The following is a 24354-nucleotide window of genomic DNA, read 5'->3' as shown; positions in this document are numbered from 1 at the left end:
GAAACCCCGCCCTCAACCATTATGCACCAACCAGAAGAAGATGACATGTATTTGAATAAATTTAGATAGTTGTACATAAAAAAACCATCCCCTGAAAATGAGCCTTAATGTGTTTTTCGCAGCAAAAATTAATATATGACCCTGTCTTATTTTCAGGGAAACACGGTAGGTATAATTGTGGTAATCAACCTGCTCTGGCTCATGTAGGAGATTACAGTTGTGCCCCCCTTAACGATTAACCCGTATAACGACGTATCCACTTCACCACGATGTTCTTACGATTGCAATTGCGATCGCAAAATGATGTTTTAATGGCGTTTTTTCGCTTTGCGATGATTGGTTCCCTGCTTCAGGAACTGATTCTTTGCATTACGACGATCAAACAGCTGATCGTTGGGTTTTCAAAATGGCCACCGGCTGCTCAGAATGGCTCCCCGCTGTTTTTAGGAGGCATTTTTCATTTAACAGGCACCCGAAAATGGCCACTCTATGTAAGATCTTCATTGGACGAACAGGTATTCAGCCCATTGGAACGCATTGAACGGTTTTCAATGCGTTTCAATGGGCTTTTTAAATTTCGCTTGATGATGTTTTCGCTCTACAGCGGTTTCACTGGAACGAATTAACGTCATCAAGCGAGGCACCACTGTATTTGCATGTACCAGTGGGAGCTCTTAAGAGGCAGAGCCAGAGGAATTAGAAGGGAGAGGTGAATCAGAGTTTGGGGAATTCAGTGAGTGAGAGTCAGAGAGGAGAGTCTGAAAGAAGAGTTTGTCTATGGGAGTTAGAGAGTGTGGCATAGTTAGAAGTTAAGAGTGTGAGCTTATGGAGAGCTAAGAGTTAAGAGTGAAATAAGTTATTACTAATCTAATGAATACATTAAAGTCTGCGAAGAACCTGTTTAAGCGAACTGTAATAAATAAACCTGTGTTGTTCAACTTTATACTCAGCTTCGACCTCAGTCTTTCTAATTAAAGGGTGTTGGCGGAGGTCAGCTGGTAGCAGCAGAAAGAAGAGGATGTGTTGTGGGCCTCAGGCTAGTGAAACAACCTGGGGCCACGTGAGGGGCCACATGGGTAAACGTCGCAATATTAAAATGAAATTTAAAAATAACTTTTCCAGATGATAATTTCATTTTGCATTTAGATATTATTTTCCATAGAAACATTTTTTAGCAAACAAGTGGGTGATAATAGCTTGAGTATTTCAGAAGGCTAATATTCCTAGCTGACACCTTGACTTCATTCATAGGACTTTACCACAGTGTGATCTGTTCAGGAAGAATATTGGCTTACATACAGAGTTATGCGGACCGTTCAAAATTTGATGTGGTTGAAGTGAATTAAACAGTATGAGAACAGTGTGAAAATAATTTGTGAGAATTGTGCTTAAAACTCCCTGGTTCATTTATTCTTATTACATTTATTTCAAAATAAACAGAGATGGTTGATTTAAATATGCTTTCCACAGTCTCTTTTGGTCTGTTTGTTTCTTTGGTTTGTGTGTGCGTGCGTACACACGGACAAATAATTTCTTTAGGGATGAAAAATAAATTAAAATGTCCTCCTCATGTAGTTGTTAACATAGCCAATTTGCAAAACCCTTTATAAGAAAAATGGCTTTGTAATGGGAACACTGTCAGACTCTTAACTACATGCGGCTGGGAGCCATTCTAATAATGTCTAATGCAATTGTAGGAAAACGAATCAGTAGCAGAAAGGAGGATAGCTGCTTGACTGCTCCCTTTCCTGACAAGAAGAAAAGGACAGTGATCAAGCTGAGGTCCTCAAAGGAGGCCCTTATATCTTTGGATAGGATGAAGAATGGGATATACACAGGCAGCTGTAGAAGTCACATAACAAAGTATTTGAATTCTAGCAAGAGATGTGATTTTTGCAGGAACATTTAAGCAACTGTGCTTTTTTTAAAAAAATGTACCTTAAATATTAGTAAGGTACATTGCAGATAATGGGAATGTTCAAATGTATGGATTTTTTGGTTTGTGTTTTTTGGGTAGCTGTTTACAACATGATATCTTTAATGAGGGATTGTATCAGAATCCTGCCAGAAAGGGAGGTATTGGGTCCTGTAGTATTTAGCCACTCATAATTCTTGAAAGAGAGTGTAAACATAATACTATTATGTGCATATTTAGCCTTTGCATAAGAATGACTATGGGATGTAGGCCCTGTCGAAGGTTTCCCAGGCCTGAACTAAGCAGATAATCTTAGGAAGTAAAAATAGAAAAGATAATTGCAGAATTGAACCTGGCTCTTTTGGTTTTGGCGATATGTGTTCAAATTTCACAATAACATCCAAGATGATAGGGTAGCAAGGGATGAATTTATTTCAGTCGCTTAAACGCTGTATTAGACGCATGATTTGTCTTTTGGTGAAGCTACAAATAGCGATTTGCCAGGGGTGGCGGCTACCAGGAGAGATCCAAGTTAGAAGGGTTATTAATTTCCAGCCCTCAGAACATTTGGAAGTAGCTTTGTTTAAAAAAGGAGGATGAAAATAATGGGGGCAAAAAAACCCCCCGTACACTCCAAAGAACATAGATAGGATTTAATCAATTCAATATGCATGTTAAAGGAAACACTCCTAAGGACAGTATTTGGATTTAAACTGATGGGGTTTTCTCCTATTTTCTTTTTGACAGCTAACCTCTCCTGAAACATGGCACAGTGACAATCAGTGACAGAAAAGTCAGGTTTGTTCTTTTTGTTGAGTATTGCTTTTAAATTATATCAGATGCAATTGTGATGAGAACATGGCCAAATACTGACATTTCTGACTCATGTATCGGTTGCATATGGCACAACACAGTAAAGGTTCAGACAAGTATATTATTTCATTTTTATTAAGAGGAATCCCAGTGAATTGAATTACCTGAAAGGAGATACACCTATAGTCAATCCACTCTGACCATGGCCGGCCACATTTTTGCTTTTCCACAACTTGAGGTTTCAGTCTTCATTGCATATAATACTCTTCAGATGATCTGCACCGTGGCCCGCAATGCGGCTTCCAGTTCTAGAGATGTAGTCTGAGAATTTTAGAAGAAGTTTAAAAAGAGCCCTAAGAGACAGCAGTCCTCAGGCACCTATCAAAAGTTGATACTGAAGGGTAGCTGATCATTTGGAGACATTCTGTTAACATTTGGCAATAGTGCTTCGGGATGCTTTGAGTTTTGTGCAGTAATTTACACAAACCTTGTATTTTTAATTGTAAACAATCATGGAGACACTAAATGTACTGGTCAGAATGTAAAAGGACAAATGTTTTTCCACCCATGTTTTTTGTTGTTATGTGCCAGTGACTAATGTCTACATATGTTGACTCTATAAATTAATGAGCCCCAGGAAGTCTTATCTTTAATAGTATTGTTCAGGTCTTACAAACTATAGGCTATGGCTTCCTTTATCCTTTATGAAGTCAGTTATCTTGTGTTAGGTTTTCCTACTGATTTCCACTTTCCCTAGCATTACTGTTTTCCCCCCAGGTAGTCTTGGTTTCTGAGCATTTGTCCAAAGAACAATAGCCCAGCTTAGTCATTTCAGATTTTAGTAAAGTTCACCCACTTATTCAGCTTTCTGGTTTTTCTTAGAATCCGTAAAAATCTCTAACACCATGTTCTTCTTCGTGGCCTCTGTGAATGCACACTAATGGGTTAACAGGGAATAGCATAATATGGTTGATCTTGGCCTTCCTCTCCAACAACATACCTCTACACTTAAGGATCTTTTCGAATGGCTTCATAGATGCCCTTCTAAGCCTGAATCTTCTGATTAATATATGACAGAAAGCAGAACCAATCTTTATATTGTTAATAATAATAATAATAATTGATAATTCATAATTCGGGCCAGGAGTCAGTAATGAAGCAGGAAAGCAAGTCTCAGAATTCTGTGAGGTCAGCAAGATATTTTTTGGGGGAAGATTCAGGCAAAATTATCTGAAAGGAGAATCATGCTTAAGGCAAAATGACCAGCGTATACAATTGGAAGTGGAAATTGAAGACCTTCTATTCTGCCTGTAAAAATAAGACTGTGGGTGGATTGTGGTACACACCATGAACTGTTAATACCAAATACTGGCATATTACAAGAATATAACGGAAACAACAGTCCTGAAAAGTTTGTAGCTCTGTAAGAACAGATTTGCAATGAATCAGAAGAACCATAGATTAAAATTTAAGGAGGAGAAGAATGTGAGACTGACTTTATAACTGGGGGAAAAAAAGAAAAGCCTTGATCACTGATGAAACTCTTGAAATTGTTAATGGCAAACAAGCAGCAAAAGTGAAAGGTGACAGATATAAAGTCAGAATACTAAGTGGAACTTTATAGCAACTTCATTGTCTTCTTAGGTGCCATCAGGTTGTTTCCAATTTACTGTGTGTCTAAAAAGTCCCATCATTAGTTTCCCTGCTCAGGTCTTGTGGATTCTAGGCTATGACTTCCTTTATTGAGTAAATCTATCTTACATTTGGTCTTCTGCTTTTCCTGCTGGCTTGAACCTTCCATGTGTCTTATCCAGTGAGTCTTGTCTTCCCATTATATGCCAAAGGTATGATAGTCTCAGTCTAGTTGTTAAGCCATTTCTGCTTCAAGAAAGGTACGACTTGATTTGATCTACCACCCACTTATTTCTCTTTCTGGCAATACACATTATCCATAAAGCTGTCCTCCAACACCACATTTTGAATAATCATTTCCCCCCTGTCCGCTTTCTTTACTGTCCAGCTTTCACATCTGTACACAGTAATCAGGACTACCCTACTATGGATGGACTTGGTCTTCATTGACACACCCTTAAGTATCTTTCTTTCATAACTGCTTTTGCAAGTCTCAGTCTTCTTTATTTCTTGGCTGCCATCTCCATTTGGGTTGATAATTTATCCCAGATATAAGAAATCTCTTATCAGTGCAAACTTCTTCATTGTTGTTGTTGTTCTTAGTCGTTTAGTTGTGTCTGACTCTTCGTGACCCCATGGACCTGAGCACACCAGGCCCTCCTGTGTTCCACTGCCTCCCAGAGTTTGGTCAAATTCATGTTGGTAGCTTCGATGACACTGTCCAACCATCTCATCCTCTGTCATCCCCTTCTCCTCCTGCCTTCACACTTTCCTAACATTAGGATCTTATCATTGTTAAAGTTAAGTCATGTTTCTCTAGCCAGGTTTTTTATCTTCTTCATGTTCCACTTTTGCATGTTCTTCTTTTATGATCCTCAGCATTCATTTTGTCACTGCTGTTGTTTGCTGGTAGTAGGGAATCATCTGCATATTTTAAATAGTTGACGTTTCTTTTACTGAGTTTTACTCTTCCTTCATCTGATTCTGATCCAGTTCTCTGTACTATAAGGAGAGAAAACACATTATATTAGATTCCTTTGTTCCTCTTGTACTCTGGAGAAAAGGGCCAAGGAAACTGGTGTAACAATAATTGCAAAGAAAGAAAAAGAACAACCACAAAGGAAAAGCAGGGGATCTCTTGGGGGAGAGCCAGAAAGTCGAAGAGAAATCCATCATAAACCATATTTACAATGTGATATTGATGTGTTTCTTCAAGACACCTGGCACCATTGGAAGCCAAATGTGACACCGCCAGTCATCCTGTAAAATGAATGTGAGGACTTTAAGAGTTAGAGTTACATGTTCATTTATCCTTTTGTCTCCACTTTAATCTAATTCGAAAGCCAATTGATAGTATTGATTACATTCTGTTCAAACTTATCTGCAGTGTATGGTACTGTACTCAATGTGTGGTAAAATGCTATTCTTTCCATAAGTGACTTGAGCATAAAAGGTGAAACTATAGAATTAATTTGCTAGCACTTTCTTCAAAATTGTATGCTGGGTTTCTGTAAAACGTTGCCTGGAGCAGTATTCTAAGTAAATTATTGTTATTTACTCTGACTTTTTTGCCTGCATATTTAAAGTCAACAATTATGTTTCTTTTAATGGCTTTGTACAGTATTTTTAGAAACCTGGTCAGTTCTTACTCAATTGAGAGTAAACCTCTGATTAATATTGAGTAGTCTTTAGAGCACACCAAACACAACTTTATAGATTAGCTACTGTTCCAGAGTCATTAACAGATCCATGACATTTAAAAAAATTTCAGAAGTGAATTTAAAAAGAAAAAAAAACTAGAGAGGAATGGAAAGACTTGATGGCATTTCATTGTTAATCTTCGCTGGCTACATGGGTAGCATGGTGGCATCTGTCTCATTCATAGTTGTTAGGGGGTCAGCAATGTAAATGTGCCAACAGTTCCAACTTTGGGAACATGGTAAATAAATTTCTTTCATCCACATTTAATCTCAAATTTTGTTTTTGCTCCCACAACTACTTTGAAATGTAAATTCTAAATTGGGGATCTCTTGAAAAGGTATAGAAAATGAAAAGGGGCCAGTGTGGTAAAGTTTTTATAAAAATATTCAGTATACAATGCTTATGGAATACTTTATTTATGTGTTTATTTTATTTTTTTAAACGTCTATACTGCCCATGTGGCCAAAGGCCATTCTGGGTGGTTTACAACAGTGGGAAGAACAAAATAATAATAACTCACAATAACTAACTTAACTAGAAATTAGAGGAAAAACAGAATTGACTATGGATTTAAATACATTTAAAACAATTAATAAGTTGGTAGCCATTAAAACAAGATAGTGGCTCATAGATACAGTGATCTCCTCAGATAAAATATTTTGGGAAGCCTGCCAAAATAGCAAAGTTTTTAGTGATTTCATAAGAATCACCAAGGAAGGGGCTAGGTGGATTTGAAATGGTAGTTAATTTAGAAGCTGAAGAGCAATTGCTGAGAAGTTTATTTCTGGACTAGTAAAGTTTCTAAAGATGGCAACCCAAATAATCAATGGATTAAATCAGCTTCTCGAAAGGGTTATAGTGTTGGCAAATTTTTAACATAGAAACAACCTATGTAAGGCAGGACAGGGGAAAATGTATAATACAGTATATGAATAAAATATTGTATGGTGAAAATAGATAATACAGTCTTACAATGCAGGACAGAATTGTAAGGACGCACCTGGAGTATTGCATACAGTTCTGGTTGTTGCACCTCAAAAAAGACATAGTGGAACTGGAAAAGGTTCAAATAGTGCAACTAAAATGATGACTGGGCTGGGGCGCCTCCCTTATGAAGAAAGACTACAGTGTTTGGGGCTCTTTTGTCTAGAGAAAAGGTGCCTGGGGGGGCATGATTGAGACATATAAAATGATGGAAGGGATGGATAAAGTGGATAGAGGGAAGCTCTTTGTCCTCTCACGCAATACCAGAACCAGGGGACATCCACTCAAATTGAGTGTTGTGAGAATAGACCAAGCAAAATATTTCTTTACCCAGCATGTTCTGGTGGATCTTCTTGCCACAGGATGTGGTGATGGCATCTTTCAGGTGCCTTTAAAAGGGGATTGGATAGATTTCTGGAGGAGAAGGCCATCGCAGGTTACAAGCCATGATGGGACACTTCCATAGACTGACTTGAATCATAATGCTTCCTGAGTCTTAAAAGATACGAGCAGTGTTATTCTCAAAGCATTACACAATTATTTCACAGTGCCTCTATAGGTTCTTTAACATTCTGTTCTATCTACTGGATGACATTGTTAGGACCTTATGGTGACAAAGGCCTTTTCTGTTGCTAATACTGGCACTGCCTATGCTTTGTAATTTGCTACTGCTAATTTTCAGTAAGAATCAATGTAAGTTTTATACCATTTGCATTATGGCCCTCAGCTAGCTGATATACTAAGGCTCTGGCTGAGCTTTGCTCAGCAGGACAGACTTTGGAAGCAATCACATCAGCCACTTGCACGGTCCCTGAATTCCACTGCGTGAACAGGGGGCATCAGCAGTGCTAACCATACCAACAGGAAGCTCCTTGAAATATCGTTTCGAATCCACTGGATTCCATAAACCTTTAAGATAGATTGTTCTAGTACTCTCACTTCCCAATCCATGCTTTGGGAAAAGGTCACTTCCCAATCCATGCTTTGGGAAAAGGTCACTTGAATCTAAAGGGAAAGCAGTACAGTGGTGCCTCGACTAACGAATGTTATGACTTACAGTGGCGCCCCGCTTAACAATTACCCTGCTCCACGACGAAATCACTTAACGATGAGGTTTTTGCAATCGCAATAGCGATCGCAAAATGATGTTTAAATAGGGAGAATCCGCTTGATGACGATCCGTTCCCGGCTTCAGGAATCGATTTTTTTGCTTGACAACGATCAAAACAGCTGATCATCGGGTTTTCAAAATGGCCACCCGCTGTTCAAAGGGTAGATTAGGGTAGATTTTTCGCTTTACAGGCACCGAAAAATGGCCGCCCTATAGAGGATCTTCGCTGGCCGCTGAGTTATTTTGCCCATTAGAACGCATTGAGCGGTTTTCAATACATTTCAATGGGCTTTTTACTTTCGCTTGACGACGATTTTGTTCTACAGCGATTTTGCTGGAACGGATTATCGTCGTCAAGTGAGGCACCACTGTACGACCATTTCGAGTTACGACCAGCTCCGGCTGCAAAATTTTGCTTTGACTTGCAACCGGAGCTTCAGGTTATGACAGAAAAAAAGGTGGAGAAAAAGACGGGGAATTCAAATGTACTAACTGTTGGTCAACGAAGAGGCTGCTTCCTTGTAACTCTTTTGCCCCAACGGTTAGAGTCTGTGCATTGGAGGAGACTTCGGACTTCAAGGTGCTCCTTTCTGCTTCTGAGTAAGTACAGAATTACAGGCAGTAATTCGACCACTCCTTAAAAAGCCTAACCTGGACCCAAGGCTGGTGTTAACTACCGACCAGTGGCAAACCTCCCTTATTTGGCCAAAGTGTTGGAGCGGGTTGTGGCCGGGCAACTCCAGGCACGGCTGGATGAAACGGATTTTCTGGATCCATTTCAATGGGGTTTCAGGCCGGGTTTTGGTATGGAGACTGCCTTGGTCGCCCTGTACAATGACCTTTGCTGGGAGAGAGACAGGGTGAGTGTGACCCTGGTGATACTCCTGGACCTCTCAGCAGCTTTCGACACCATTGACCATGGTGTCCTTCTGGATAATCTGGCTGGTTTGGGAGTAGGGGGCACTGTTTTACGGTGATTTCCGCTCCTTCCTGGCTGACCGTGTCCAGAGGGTGGTGCTGGGGGACAGTTGCTCTGCCCCATGGCATTTATGTCATGGGGTTCCGCAGGGCTCGATACTGTCCCCCATGCTGTTTAACATCTACATGAAACTGCTGGGAGAGGTCATCAGGAGGTTTGGGCTGAAGAGTCAGCAATATGTTGATGACACTCAGCTCTACCTCTCGTTTTCCACCAATCCAGGCAAGGCGGTTTCTGTGCTGAACTCATGTCTGGACCTGATAATGGACTGGATGAGGGTTAATAAATTGAAACTCAATCCAGACAAGACAGAAGTGCTGTTAGTGGGTGCTTCACTGGACAGGTTGGAGGGGCATTTCCCTGCTCTGAATGGGGTTACACTCCCTCTAAGGGACAGGGTCCACAGCCTAGGGGTGCTCCTGGACCCCAATCTAACTCTGGAAGCCCAGGTGGACTCAGTGGCCAGGGGCACCTTCCTTCAGCTGTGGAAATTGTACCAGCTACGACCCTACCTGGACAAGCGGAGTCTCATAACAGTTACACACGCACTGGAAACATCTTGTATAGATTATTGCAATGCGCTCTACGTGGGGCTGCCTTTGAAGACGGTCCGGCGACTGCAACTGGTCCAGAATCGAGCTGCACAGCTGGTGAGTGGTGGGGCTGCTAGGGAACATATCAAGCCCATTCTGTTTAAATTCCATTGGCTACCAGTTGCTGCCCGGGCCCAATTCAAAGTCCTTGTTTTGACATATAAAGCCCTAAACGGCTTGGGCCCTGGATACCTGAAGAACCGCCTCCTTCCATATGAGCCTACCCAGCAGTTAAGATCTAGCCAGGGGGCCCTTTTGAAAGATCAATCCCTCAAGGAGGTAAGAGGGATGGCTTGTAGACAAAGGGCCTTTTTGGCAGCTGCCCCCAGGCTATGGAATGCCCTCCCAACTGAAATTTTTCGCTTTACGACGATCAAAACAGCTGATCGTTGGATTTTCAAAATGGCCGCCCGCTGTTCAAAATGGCTCCCTGCCATTGTTGTTGTTGGGTTTTTTTGGTGTGTTTGTTTTTCAGCCCCAGCATGTTCTGATGGGGCTTGTATAGTTTTTTGTTTTTGGTTTTTTGTGATTTGTTTTCCCCGGCCTCGACATGTTCCAATGGGAACTGCAGGTTTTTGGTATTTTCTTTTGTGTTTTTTTGTAATTTTTCTCCAGCTGGAATGGATTAATCGCATTCCAATGCATTTCTATGGGAAATGGTGCTTCGACTTACAACCATTTCAAGTTATGACTATCATTCTGGAATGGATTAAGGTAGTAAGTTGCAGCACTACTGTATGACCATGACAAAGGAATTAATGAAAAGTCTTCCATCTTGGGATCAACAGCTTCCTAAACTGTTGCAAAAAGGAAATAGTAAAAAAATGTGCCCTGTTACCAGTTGGCTGAACAATAGCATGCTGGGATAGACCTGTAGTCCGTGGCCACCAAACTGATACCCTGAGTGTACTTAATTAGTGTTAGGCAGCAATGTGAGCAGTATGGTAGCAAAACCCTTAGTCCTTATCAGCTGTGCAGTGCCAGGTTGGAACCAAGCTGTACAGAAAATCTGAATAGGGTGCTGGAATTCCTGTTGATTACATCAGTCTCTCATTCTAAGCACTTAAAAAATTGATTCTTATATAGGCTTCTGGATAGCTTGGTGTCAGAGCACCTGACTGGAGCCAGAGGTGAGGAGTTCAATTTCCCACGATGCATTTTACAAGAAGAATCCGTTTGTGACCTTGTGCAAGTTAAAACGTCCCAGAAGAAGGGAATGGTAAACCATGCCTGTGTATCTATATCTAGGAAATGCTGGAATAGACTGCTGAAAATTGGAATTGATCTAATGGCATATATTAAAGTGTCCTCTTATGCAAGGAGCACCACAGGAAATATTTTGTCAGCATTGCTCGCAGGAACATCTAAACTAAGTCCTTAGAATCAAAGATACAGAGGGGTGATCTTACTCTTATTTTGTATTGATTTCACTGCCATTGTTTCTCAAAGAAGAATGTATACTTTGCAACATTTTAGCAAGCTCGGGGAAAGTTTAAGTCTTTTTTTTTTTTTTTTAGCTGACGAAGGAAGACAAATTCATGCCTTGTTTGAAGATGTTGTTGTTTACTCATTAAGTCGTGTCTGACTCTTCGTGATCCCATGGACCAGAGCATGCCAGGACCTCCTGTCTGCCACTGCCTCCCAGAGTTTGGTCAGATTCATGCTGGTAGCCTCAGTGACACTGTCCAACCATCTTGTCTTTTCCAGGGAGTCTTCTCTTCTCATGAGATGACCAAAGTACAGTATTGTAGCCTCAGCTTCAGGATCTGTCTTTCCACTGAGCAGTCAGGGTTGATTTCTTTCAAAATGAATAGGTTTGATCTCCTTGCAGTCCAGGGGACTCTCAAGAGTCTCCTTCAGCACCACAATTCAAAAGCATCAATTCTTTGGCGGTCAACCTTCTTTATGTTCCCACTCTCACTTCCATACATTGCTACTGGAAAAACAATAGCTTTAACTATGTGGACCTTTGTCGGCAAGGTGATGTCTCTGCTTTTTAATATGTTGTCTAGCTTTGTCATCGCTTTCCTCCCAAGAAGCAGGCATCTTTTAATTTTGTGGCTGCTGTCACCATCTGCAGTGATGAAAAGTAAAATCTGTCACTGCCTCCATATCTTCTCCTTCTATTTGCTAGGAGGTGATGGGGCCAGTGGCCATGATCTTAGTTTTTTTGATGTTGAGCTTCAGACCATTTTTTGCATTCTCCTCTTTTACTCTCATTAAGAGGTTCTTTAATTCCTCCTCAATTTCTGCCATCAGAATGGTATCATCTGCATCCTAAGTCCCGCTTGGGATTCCTCCAGTTCAGCCTTTCACATGATGTATTCTACATATAAGTTAAATAAGCAGGGAGACAATATACAGCCTTGTCGTACTCCTTTCCCAATTTTGAACCAATCATTTGTTCCATATCCAGTTCTAATTGTTGCTTCCTGTCCCACATGTAGATTTCTCAGGAGATAGAAAAGGTGGTCTTTAAATGGGAGTGCCATAGTTTGTTGTGGTCCACACAGTCAAATGCTTTTGCTTAGTCAATGAAGTAGAAGTAGATGTTTTTCTGGAACTCTCTGGTTTTCTTCATAATGTTTGAAGATGATACTGCAGGGAAAAAAAATATTATGCTCATTTTCAAAACTTTAAATCTGTGTTAACAGAGGCCCTCCCATTTTTACCCACTCATTGATGGAAGAATTTGCTTTCCTTTTTTTAGGGTAGGAATATAAAACTTTATTTCTATTTCTTGACTCTGGAAGATGGAAAAACCAAGTAAATTTATGTCATAGCTTTTAGTACTAACAAGAATCCAGTGTTGTTTCTTTGTTGATTAAATATGGCGTCATGGATTTATTGGAGAATCAGGAAGCTGTGAATGTAGATCTGTTCAATACTGTCAGATACTCTTTGGAGGAAAAAAATTAACATGGAAAGCTGATCTTCTGACCTGAAAATCTGTGTGACAACATATTAGTAATCATTAGACTTTTAGTCCAGCAAGCAGGTTGTAGATAATGTCCTTTAGAAGAAACATAATATACTTGATAGAAACATCATTGTGAGCCTGTCAACCAGTAGCTTAGTGCCCTCTGTCTAGGTTTGGAGTACTGAAAATTCTGTAAACACAAAAGAAAGTGACCATGAAAATGATGTCGTACAGGTTTAACTACACACAGGAGAGGTTTTTCAGTGGCAGGTTATAACCTATTGCGAAAAATGCAGTGTGGAATCCTTTAGAATATACTGTATCTCGAAGATACTGTAGAAGAAACATAAAATTCTGAGGTTTAAAGTAAAACCATTGAAATAAATGAGCTGGCTGGATAGCTCAGTGAGTTAGATACATATCTGGCTTTAGAACCAGAGGTTTGGAGTTCAGTTCCCCATTGTGCATCCCAGAAGAGCCAGCCTCTGTGGCCTTAGTCAAGCTGCACAGTCCCAGAGATCGCCCCAGAAGAAGGGAATGATAAACCACTTTTAAGTACTTTCTGTGTAGAAAGCCCTGAAAAGGGATGTCATAAGTCAAAATTGACTTGATCGCACACAATTCTTATTATTGAAATAAATGTAAGATGTTCACATTATTAAGATAATTAAAGTAAAGTAATATTCATCTAAGAGTCAAAAATACAAAGAGAGCAAGCTGGTTGGCACTGTTGGAGCAGAATACTGTACTCTGAGTTTGGCACCACTGTGAGCTGCCCAGAGTAGACTATGTCTAGATGGGCGGCATATAAATGCAATAAATAAATAAATCTGAAGGCACAAAAAAGAAAAATAGATTATGATAATTAATTGTATGCCGTCAAATCAGTTCTCATTTATGGCAACTCTCTTTTCAGGATTTTCTAAATAGAGAGTACTGTCTATCAGAGATGTTATCTGATCAAAAAACGAGATCAAATTAGTTTGGCAGGATTTGTTCTAGTTATTGGCTTCTAGTTATTACTGAATTGTTTTTTAGGTGCTTACACGAGGATTACTTTACGATTTGTTCCAGGATTTTGCCTGGGATTGATGTCAGGCTGACTGGCCTGTAGTTCCCAGGTCCCCTTTTTTTTTTTGCCTTTTTTGAAGATAGGGACAACATTGGCCCTCCTCCAATCCTCTGGCACCTCCCCCATTTCCCATGATTTCAAGAAAATAATGGATAGTGGTTCTGAGAGTTCTTCAGCCAGTTCCTTCAGTACTCTCAGAGAACCATTACATACAAAGCCTTTAACGGTTTAGGTCCTCGATACCTGGCAGAGTACCTTCTCTCTGCCAGTTCTACCCGTATCACCTGTCCAATCAGGCCAGGCGACTGAGGGGTTTAACACCAAGAGAGGCCCGGTGGGAAAAAACTAGAAATCGGGCCTTCTCGGCAGTGGCCACTCACCTATGGAACAACCTACCTGTAGAGATCCACCTGGCTCCCTTGCTGAGGGCCTTCAAAAATAACATGAAGACATGGCTATACAGGCAGGCCTTCTCTACAGCCATTACCTAGCCTATCTCTCCTTTTCTTTTCTTTTCTTTTCTTTTCTTTTCTTTTCTTTTCTATTCTTTTCTTTTCTTCTTTTCTTTTTTCCCTGCCATCTTGGACTCTGTGATTAATTTGGATTTAACCTTAGTTTATTCTCATGTTATATGTAAACCGCCCAGAGTAGACACGTTCTAGATGGGCAGTATATAACTAACTAACTAACTAACTAACTAACTAACTAACTAACTAACTAACTAACTAACTAACTAACTAACTAACTAACTAACTAACTAACTAACTAAATAGATAGATAGATAGATAGATTGATTGATTGATTGATTGATTGATTGATTGATTGATTGATTGATTGATTGATTGATTGATTGATTGATTGATTGATTGATTGATTGATTGATTGATTGATTTCTGGTCAGTGAATTTATATGCATATAAATCTAATAAATAAATAAATAAGTTAAAACTGATTTCTGGTCAGTGAATTTATATGGAGTTTAACTTTGAAATCATATTTATAACAGGTATTGTAATGTCTTTTAAAACAGTTAAACTAACTGTAGAAAGGTTCTCTTGCTCAGCCATGACTTCAAAATACTTGTGTAACAAAAAATGGTTGTGTAACAAATAATTGTCATGGCTTGCAAAACAAGCAAACAAAAACTGTGGGACTTGTTTAGGTTCAATTCATGCAGTTAATTGTCATATACTTGATCAGCTTTGAGGACAACATATGATTGTTCAGGAACAGATGTGTAAGAGTAAGTTGGATTCAGCCCCAAGAATCCCTGTTACCATGGGAGTTCAGACAGTAAAAGTGAAAAGAAGAACAGGGAGTACATAGCAGTGATTTCAGGATTGGCTGTGGACCATGCCTATGTACGTCTTGGGTGATACAAAAGTTTTGCCATGCAATTATGGTTTCACAGTTGCTATCTTTAGGGTATTCTGTGTAAATTGGCCCTTAGGCTATGTTGGGCGTCATAGTTCTAGGCAGAAATTATTTCAGAAGAGAACTATGAACCATCAGTTACATTTGTCCTATTTTTCTTCTGACTTTACTACAGAAGGCATTCCTGGACTCTTTGGCTATTTTGACCTTTCTTCTGCACATATTAATGGTAGAACTGTTCTTCCCTAAGAGGTTGCATTCGTTTCTCAGAAAGAATCACTTCTATTGAAAGTACAAGGAGTAAATATTATAATCAACGAAGCATCATAAATAACTTTTATGTTTAAATCAAGCTATTAAAAGCCTTTTAAAAAAACTTTTAAGTAGATAGGGAATAAAATAGCTGCATAGTTCATAAAGTGGTATACTATTACTGCCTGCTGTGCCTGTGAATTATGCCAGCTTTTTACACTTGTGAAGTAAAAAGCGGATTAGAACTGTGATCAATGTATTATCCTATATTTCTTATTGTTCATTATATTTCCTTTTTGAGAACCTTCGTAGTCTAAATGGCTACTAATGACATAATTACAATTGTTTGTCACTACCATAATGTGTGATTTCCTATCTTCTCGTGAAGATGTAAGTTAGATAAAGGATAAGTTTTGGCAGGAAGACAAAGTGCAGTGATTTATTAAAGACCAGATGTGGTTGTTAAAAGCTTTTTTTTATACAGAAAGACTTAATTGAGTGATATGAAATAGGAATAAAATATCTGAACATTACAGGCAGTAGCTCTTGGTGTGAAGGGCACAGGTGCTTATAGGAACATGGAAACAATTCGCTTGTTTTTATAGTTGCTTACAGACTTACATTCAAATTCAGTAGTATGAAAATATGACAGAGGAGGAGGAAGATCAAGAAGAGCATATTATACTGTTAATAATGATCATAATGATAATGGTAGTCCTAGTAGTATTAGTGGCATTTATAACAACAACAAGCACAACATTGTTGTCATTTATTCAGCTATGATAAATATATTTTCCTCTCATGACCTAAAGTATTCTATGATGCTGTGGAGCTGGCAATAGTGAGAGTGGTATAGAATGATAATAATAATATTAACAATAACAATAGCATTTCAGCAGTCAGTGCAACTTGAATGTATTTTCTTTCCTTTTTTCCAATTTTTTTTTTAACATAAGGGGTGACAAAAGGGAAAAAGGGAACTGGAATTAATGAGGAGGAGGGGAGACAATAACATACTGATATCCAATCTATACCTATTACCATATCAAGATTTTAAGTTATTCTGTTTACTCTTTTCTGCCTTGTAGATAGAGTTCTCATTTCAATATACAGTGGTGCCTCACACAACGATGTTAATTGGTTCCAAAAAAATCAACGTTGTGTGAAACATCGTTCTGTGAAACACCATTTCCCATAGGAATGCATTGAAAACCGGTTAATCCGTTCCAATTGGAACGGATTGCCATCGCTGAGTGAAAATCTCCATAGGAAACATCGCTGTGTAAAACAATGTTTCCTTCATTGGAATGTATTGAAGCCGACTCAATACATTTCAATGGTTTTGCGAAGTCCTTTTTCGCTCCTGTAAAAGTGTCTCACAATGTTTGGAAGCTGTTTTAAATGATTGCAATGGTTAGCCCACCTCCTGAAACCTAAGCAAACTGATTTTGGTGTTGTTCTGACACTTCGTTAATTTATGGTAATTTTTTGTTTTCTCCATTGAAAACCATTGGATAGTCTGTCTAAAACAGCTTCCAAACATTGTAAGACACTTTTACAGGAGCGAAAAGGGAGATCGGGAAGAGCTTTAAAAGGCAAACGGAGATCAAAGGTTCCACATTCAACAGAGTTGGGATAGTAAATTTTTGTATAAAACAGGTGAACATTTGTGGCCATGGTACTTATATCAGTTTTGTCTGTGACTTCTTTTCTATTCTGGCAACATGATTAGAGTACCTAATAGTGCCACACATCATATCAGAGACACTTTCACATGCTCTCCTCAGCTAATGTGATCTATGTCATCTTTTGCCAACAATGCCCATCTGCACTCTACATAGGACAAACAGGACAATCTCTACGGAAATGGGTCAATAGTCACAAATCCGATATCCGAAACCACAACACACAGAAACCTGTCTCCAACCATTTCAGTCTACCAGGTCACTCTGTGGAAGATTTGAAAGACAGACAGGGAGAAATAGCTAAGATAAAATTTATATACATGGTAGACACCCATATAAATGAACTGAATATAAGCCTAGGTTTCTTAAGTCATTACCAAATGTAGTACTTCTGCTGTCATCTACTGCAGTGGTTATTTTCTTCATAACTACCAAGCCCATTTCTGTCTCCTGAATGAATGTTTACAACAGTACCCTAAAACAACATAGGCCATAAATGATTGCATGTAAATATATCGTACATCCAAGATTATTTAGAATGTTTTACTTGTGGAACTGATATTTCATTATGTTTCCATATGTCAGATGAAGTGTCCATGCAAGCTTACATTAAAATATGATAGTTCATCTTTAAGGTGCCACATGTTTTGTCTTGTTTTGCTTTGTTTCTTTGGATTTTGCCTGATAGTTTTTTCTGTTCAGTACACTAGCTTTGATAAAGTGCAAAAGATAATATTCCCACATGGATAATTTTTTAAAATAAAAGATTGTTTATTTGATTTCATACAAATGCTGCCCATATCTATGGATGGACTAGCAAATACTTTTAAAAGAAGGTATTAGAACTGAAGTGTATATCTGGGGTACAAAGTAGTTCCTTGTAAAACTTTTTTAAAGAAACCCCTGTATTTCACTTGGAAGTTGTAAAGACTTTCAAAAATCAAGATGAAAATAATTTTCCTTAATCTACCTTCAAATTCTTTTGGGAATAGGCCATCATTTATCACACTTCAAGTTTTAGCTCAGGGTTCTTGGAATCTGGTGGCTGTATTGCTACCCTTTAGCAATGAACTGATTGAGTATAATTTGTATTCATTGTTAAATTTAGTAACTGCACTGAGATTTGAATTACGCTAATCAACTTTTCTTGTAATTTGTATAATTTACATACTGTACACACACAGCAAATCCAAGACTCTGATGCAAAACAAAGTTTAATTAGTGTAACAGGGTTACATCTGCTTCCCAAGTGATTGATTTCTGAATGTGCTTATGTCAGTTACAAGAGATTATGGAATGGTTAAAGGCACTATCTATGAGAATATTTCTTTCTACTTTCACTGTTAGGAATGCATGGAACCTATGCATACTATAATGCTTTTGCATTACTCCCATTAATTTCGAATCTACCATATAAATTGTGTCCTGCCACTAGAAGGAAACCACCCAAAATACATTTGAATTTGGTTTGAAAACATAATTAGGTAGCAGATATATTTGATACAGTGTTGATTTTTATTACATTCAGTTTAAGAGATTTTAAGCCTAGGAACTTTTTTTTATTCCTTTAGAACCTCAAGGAACATTGGACTGATTCTATAGTAAGAGGTGAAATTAGTTAGAGAGAAAGATGTATCAGAGAACTCTGCTAATTAAATGTTGTGTGGCAGGGACAAACATGGTAAAAGAACATATTGGGACATGGTTTAATGTCCTGGTTTAATGCATGCATGTGGTGTAATGTCCTGGTGATGGGGCTGTTCAGAAAGTAAATGGAAAAAAAAAACACTGTTTATATGGTTGTTGTGGATTTTTCAGGCTCTTTGGCCGTGTTCTGAAGGTTGTTCTTCCTAACGTTTCTGTGGCCGGCATCTTCAGAGGACAGCACTCTGGTTTTTCTGTTTTGCTGTCCTCTGAAGATGCTGGCCGCAGAGACTGGCGAAATGTTAGGAAGAACAACTTCTGCAAGGTTACTCAAGATGATGGACAGCAATGTATGGATTTTTAAAAAAAAATACTTAAAAAGTAGTGGATGCAGTGTGTAAATATGTGTTTCAATTTCTTACTAATGAGTAATGCCACTAACATAGGTGGAGTGTCTTACAGTAAAAATTCTCTAGCAATGTAACGTATGTATACATATATCTATATAGTTGATATTCTTAAAGTTATAGAAAAAGTAGCAATAAAACCTATTTGATCTGGCATTGCTGACTTTTGTACTAGACTCAGGAGAATTTAATTCGAATGATGATTAGGTTAACTTAGCCAGCAGAAATACATGCAATTGTTCTAAAAATCCATAGGAAAAATAATCATTGATCTACATGGTTTCTTTCCTGCAGTATCTTGAAGTGGGGGGATTGCCACTGTGTCATTGGCTCAAACCAAGCTGTAATGCTTTTGAAGGAAGTTATGCCTACTCTAGAAAATACAGAAACCACTGCAGGAATGTATATGAGTTTTAATGTATAAGTCCTTTTATGCTTGCACTTTATTTGAAGCCTTATTCTGTAATCTGTCATGCAAAGTAATACATGATACCAACACAAGTTTTTGTGCATGTTATACTCAACATTGTACCTAGTGTGTTTGTAGTCCCTGCTCATCCAGGGAAACTCTAAATATCTCATTTCTCTTGAAAAATGTGTGTTATGGTCCCTATAAGCTGGATGCAACTTGACAGCACATAACATAGCATAACATATCCATCATAAAAGTTTAAAATTACATATCTGGTCAAATATACCACACCAGTTCCTTGTGATGAAATTGGAGGTGTCTGAAAAGGTAAATACATAAACATGTCTGTGTGCTTTTAAAAAAGGAAAGAAGACAGGGGCCAAGATATTTGCTAAATGGCTCACTGCGTGACCTGGGCCAGTCACCACACCTTACCAACCTCACTGGGTTATGACAAAACTAAGCACATTGTCCTGACCAACTCATAGGAAAGGTAAATAATTGAAAGGTATAAATAAACGGGATTAATACTTAACATTATTTGAATATTGCACAGTTCCTCTCAGAATGTAATATAATGTGGAAGTGAGTACAGAATCTGTTTTTAAATTTTAGTTAACATTTTACATGATCCATTTTGACCTGTGTAACATGAATGTGATTAATGGGCCTTTAATACCACACATGATATTTCTTCTAAATCATTGCCAGCATTTAGATAGTGTATGCAATTCTTTGATTAGAATAATTCCTCTTTAAATATACTTTTATGGTTTATAATTAAATGAGAAGGTAGTGCTTGGGCCTTCTTTTTTGATATCCTTGGCTGTATCCTAATTATTTCTTTAATTTGACCTATAAAAACAGTCAAATTCTTCATTAGTAAATTGCAAAGATACTTTAAGAGAAAGATGAGTTTTGAAGGTGTCTTACCATATCTAATGGGAAATTTACTTTCAGGGTTTCCCCCTTCATTTCTTTCATTTGTGCCATTTTGTAAAAAAGATACTTTCTACGTAAATTAATCTTTTCAAAGAAGCAAATAACTTCCTTTTTAGAAGGGGTTATTAGAGTCTTATTCTTTATAATCTCAAATACCACTTGTGTTAGGCTGAACAATCTGTGGAAAAATTACATGATTTTAAAAGAAGAATGATTACCAACCAAAGCCAAGTGTTTTACAATTATATGATCATAGAAAAGAAGGCTTTCAACTGAGAAAAACGTGATGTAGATTCCCAAGACATGTCTGAAGTTTAAGTATTTTTGTAAATTAGATTGTTCTTAGTTAAACAGGTGGTTTTGAAGGCTGATTTCGCTGTTGTTTTAATCATAGTTTAGTTACCATGGAGAAATATGCAAGTTAGCATTTATACACAGAAGTGAAATTTATGCTGCATAGATAATAGCCTAAATTTAGCATGACTTAAGTTTACCACTTCCTTTAAAAAAGGGGGAGAGAAAGAGAGCAGTATATGGCCTATTGTTATTATTCTATCAAGAAGGTAATTTTTTTTAAAAAAAATTGTACATTTCTGTGGGCTGTTTTTTTCCTGCTGAAATTAACAATGCTATTGTTTGAAAGATTTGGAGCAATTTGACTGAAAAAAAGCATACCATCTAATATAGATACTGATCATGTTCAAGATGTTCTGTTCAGCAAAATGCTCCAGTGTTCTAATCTTGACTCTGTAATATTGAGAGAGATTTGCACTTAGATGATGAAGATTTCTAGGTGGCAGGGAGGGTTGCTGAGAAAAAAACAACATCTTGTTTGAGTGTTATATCATGATATATTCCACTTATCATAAAGATTTTTTTATTTTAATTCTGCTGAGCAAATGAGATTATCCCACATAGGAAAGCATATTAAGCTGATTGACTTATCAGCTGTACAGCATTTTTTTTTCTTCTTCTGATATTTATTTTTCTGTCCTATGGTGCTGAAGGCAATTGTAAAGAAGCACCGCTGTCACTTTGTTTAACAGTTACGACAAAGGTAGGGCTAAGTTTTCAAGGACAAATGCAGCGAAAGTATCATGATCCAACATGAGGTCCCCCAGCACACAGAGAGCAGCAGATCCCTTTCAACACCAGCTGTTCTCACAGATATAGATTGCTGCAGTGAAATTTTCTTCATATAATTCAGGAAGCTCTAGAGAATTCTCCAAAACAACTGTGCCAACAAGGAAAATGTTGAATTTTTCATCAGCTTCCCAATGCAGAGTGTTAGTGGGCAATCCATTCATTCATGACCAGATGTTCAGCGTAGTAACACTCTGCAGTTAACTTGAACCTTGTGGCCTGTTTTCCGTTGGCTCGCAAGGACATTGGCAGCAAGCTAACGTTGGAGAATTGTGGCCTGAGGAAGCAAGAGGCTGAAGTGTGTGGCTGTGGCTTCCTGGTTGGTTTTCACCAGCAACCAGACAAGGTAGGAAGTAATGAAAGAAATGGAAAAAAGGCCACCAGTCATTACAGAGCTATTAATTTTTTGAAAAAAAATGTTTCTGAATAATTTCAGTCTTTAGGGAATCATAGGGATTTCCCCACTGCTCTTTATGATTCAGAAGAAGAGATGATTGCTTCTAAACACTTAGTTTGATGTGCTTTAATCTGGTTATGTAAACTGTAACTTTAAAGACAATTTTTAATATCACCTGGAAGCCAGTAGGCTGCTAACAAGTCAAGGCTGTATTTTGAGCATATGCAACCAGACTAGGTACAGTAGTACTGTAAATGTAATAAAGCCTTGTTTGAGCATATATCTGGGATAGTAAGATGCAGATTAGAATTCCTTATTGCTGCACATTTGTGGTTTCCTTCATAAACATATATTTATGTCTCATGCCATTTTAGTATGTTGTGCTAGGCACTAGTACACTGAAAAAAAATAGTACTGAGTAGGAGTTTTGGAATAAACAGTATGATTTTCTACTTTGAAAAGAAATCTTCCTTAAAGTGATTAACTGCATTTGATTCTGATAGTGCCAGCTGGCTAGAAAAGGGAAGACAGGATTTGATAACATTTAAGATTCCCCCCTCCTCCTTAGATATAGGGCTCTTTCATTCAGTTCTGCCTGCATTGTATTTCAGAATAACTTAACTATTGATTTTGGAGGAATTGGTAGATGAAGCAACTACTATGTTGGATTACTATTACAAAATGATATCAAAATCCTTCTTTTATAGCAAACCAAAATTCTGTTTGATAACATTGAATATCCTAATTTTACTTTTGATCTGAAGTTTTCTATTATATATACACTGCATCTGTATTTTTTTTTAGAATTTTTCATCAGCTTCTAGTATTTTTTAGAAGATAGTATTTTCTTTCACTAAGTACTGTTCATTCTTACAGACACAAAATACGTATTGCAGTTGCTTTTCTACTTACGTTAGTGAGCCCCATTTGCTTTAGCTTAATTACTTAAATGAGTAAAGAACTTGTTATTTTAGCTGAAATGGATTGTGCCATATAAAATTGTAGTAATGGGAGACTGAGCCAATTCTTTCACAGAGCCGAATCCTCCCAGTAATTATGTTTGTTTTGGCAACGTTCTCTAGCTTTAATTTGTTAAAGTTGCAGTGCCCTTTGCATTTCCTGTTTAGAAAAGTAACCCTGGTACCCTTGCATTGAGATGCTGTATCACAGCTTGACTTGTCTCTGCAGCTAAACTTATGAAGGGGAATAGGTTCTGATCAGAGCCCTTGGTTGTGTTTCTTTTAAACTTTGTTTCAGCAAAAAGGACTGGCTCAGAGTCTGTCAGACAGATATTCTTGTTTCTTTGTGTTGAAAGGGAGGGCTCTTACAATAATAGTCTTGTTTCCATTGATGCTTACTTGCTGATAGAAAAATGAGAACAAGTTTACAGTAGCTGTGACATTAGTTACCTTTTATTCAGCATGGTCCAGCTGCACTGAGCCCTCAGGAAGCCTTCACCATACACACAGTTTGTTCTTGGGTGTGAAAGCAAACAGTATTTGAGTTGGCAGTAACTTCCCTTTTAGAAAAGTTTGCTGCCTCGGCAAGAAACCACAGCGTGAGCTTTTTGCTTTTGAATGTTTCCACTGGCAGGATGGCCTTTTTCCACATTTCCTTGATTTAAGGAAACAGATTTGGAATTCTTAAAAAATAATAATAATAATAATAATAATAAAGAAAGAAGAAGAAAAATGCCAACCTTTTATAGCTGTATTTAGTATGTAATATATGTTTTCATTTTATGCCCTTTCGGTAGAATGCATTTTTTTAAAAAAATTAATAATCCTTAAAATATGCTTTCCCCCCAGATTTCAACAACTACTTTTCTTAAATAGGTTTTTTTTAAATTGTTTAGTGTTTTTAATCTATTCATACATTTATGTGTCAAGGAGGATTTTGTCTCCATTCTTTAAAAATGAAATATTCATGTTGTTGCCCATTAGAAGTTTGTTTTTTACTCTCTTAGACAGTAGGTAAATACATATTTGCTGTGATAATAATTTAGCTGGTCAGTTCTGTTTTCGTATGGAACGCAGTAAATCACATTGATTTCAGTAGGGATTTATTTCCAGGTAAGTAACATTCATCATAATCTTCCTAGTGGTGAATGGACACATTTATTGAACTAAATGATATATCCTCTTGATTTGTTACTTTGAGATGACCTTACGTTTTCTTTAGAATGTAGTTTCCCAAACACTAAATGGTTTTTGTTATTACTTACCTCTAGAATCAGAATTCAGCAGTTAGAATTAGAAGCAGATCACATGCAAGAAAGTAACGCAGCCTTCCAATAAACTCTTAAGTGAGACTTCCCATTAAGTCCTCTGGCATTTTTGGTCTGTCAGTTCAAGAACGGTAGTTTTGTTTTGCTAGAC

The 24354-nt window shown here is 37.8% G+C and overlaps 1 protein-coding gene across 11 annotated transcripts in view; it reads left to right on the top strand.

Annotated features, from left to right (window-relative positions):
* The window catches only part of FOXP1 (forkhead box P1), a 689964-nt gene that overhangs the window by 212460 nt on the left and 453150 nt on the right, over positions 1-24354 (top strand). For 10 of the 11 annotated variants that reach the window (XM_078385126.1, XM_020791061.3, XM_078385121.1 and 7 more), the window contains one exon: positions 2663-2713. The exons of the other annotated variant lie outside the window; for it this stretch is intronic. The gene's annotated coding sequence lies outside the window, so the exon portion shown is untranslated. The remainder of the gene's footprint in view (positions 1-2662; positions 2714-24354) is intronic. 11 annotated transcript variants of the gene reach the window in all.

This window comes from Pogona vitticeps, chromosome 2 (assembly GCF_051106095.1).
Source record: "Pogona vitticeps strain Pit_001003342236 chromosome 2, PviZW2.1, whole genome shotgun sequence".
NCBI lineage: Eukaryota > Metazoa > Chordata > Lepidosauria > Squamata > Agamidae > Pogona > Pogona vitticeps.
The sequence above is the reverse complement of the archived record's forward strand: the minus strand, read 5'-3'. Positions and strand labels throughout refer to the sequence as shown.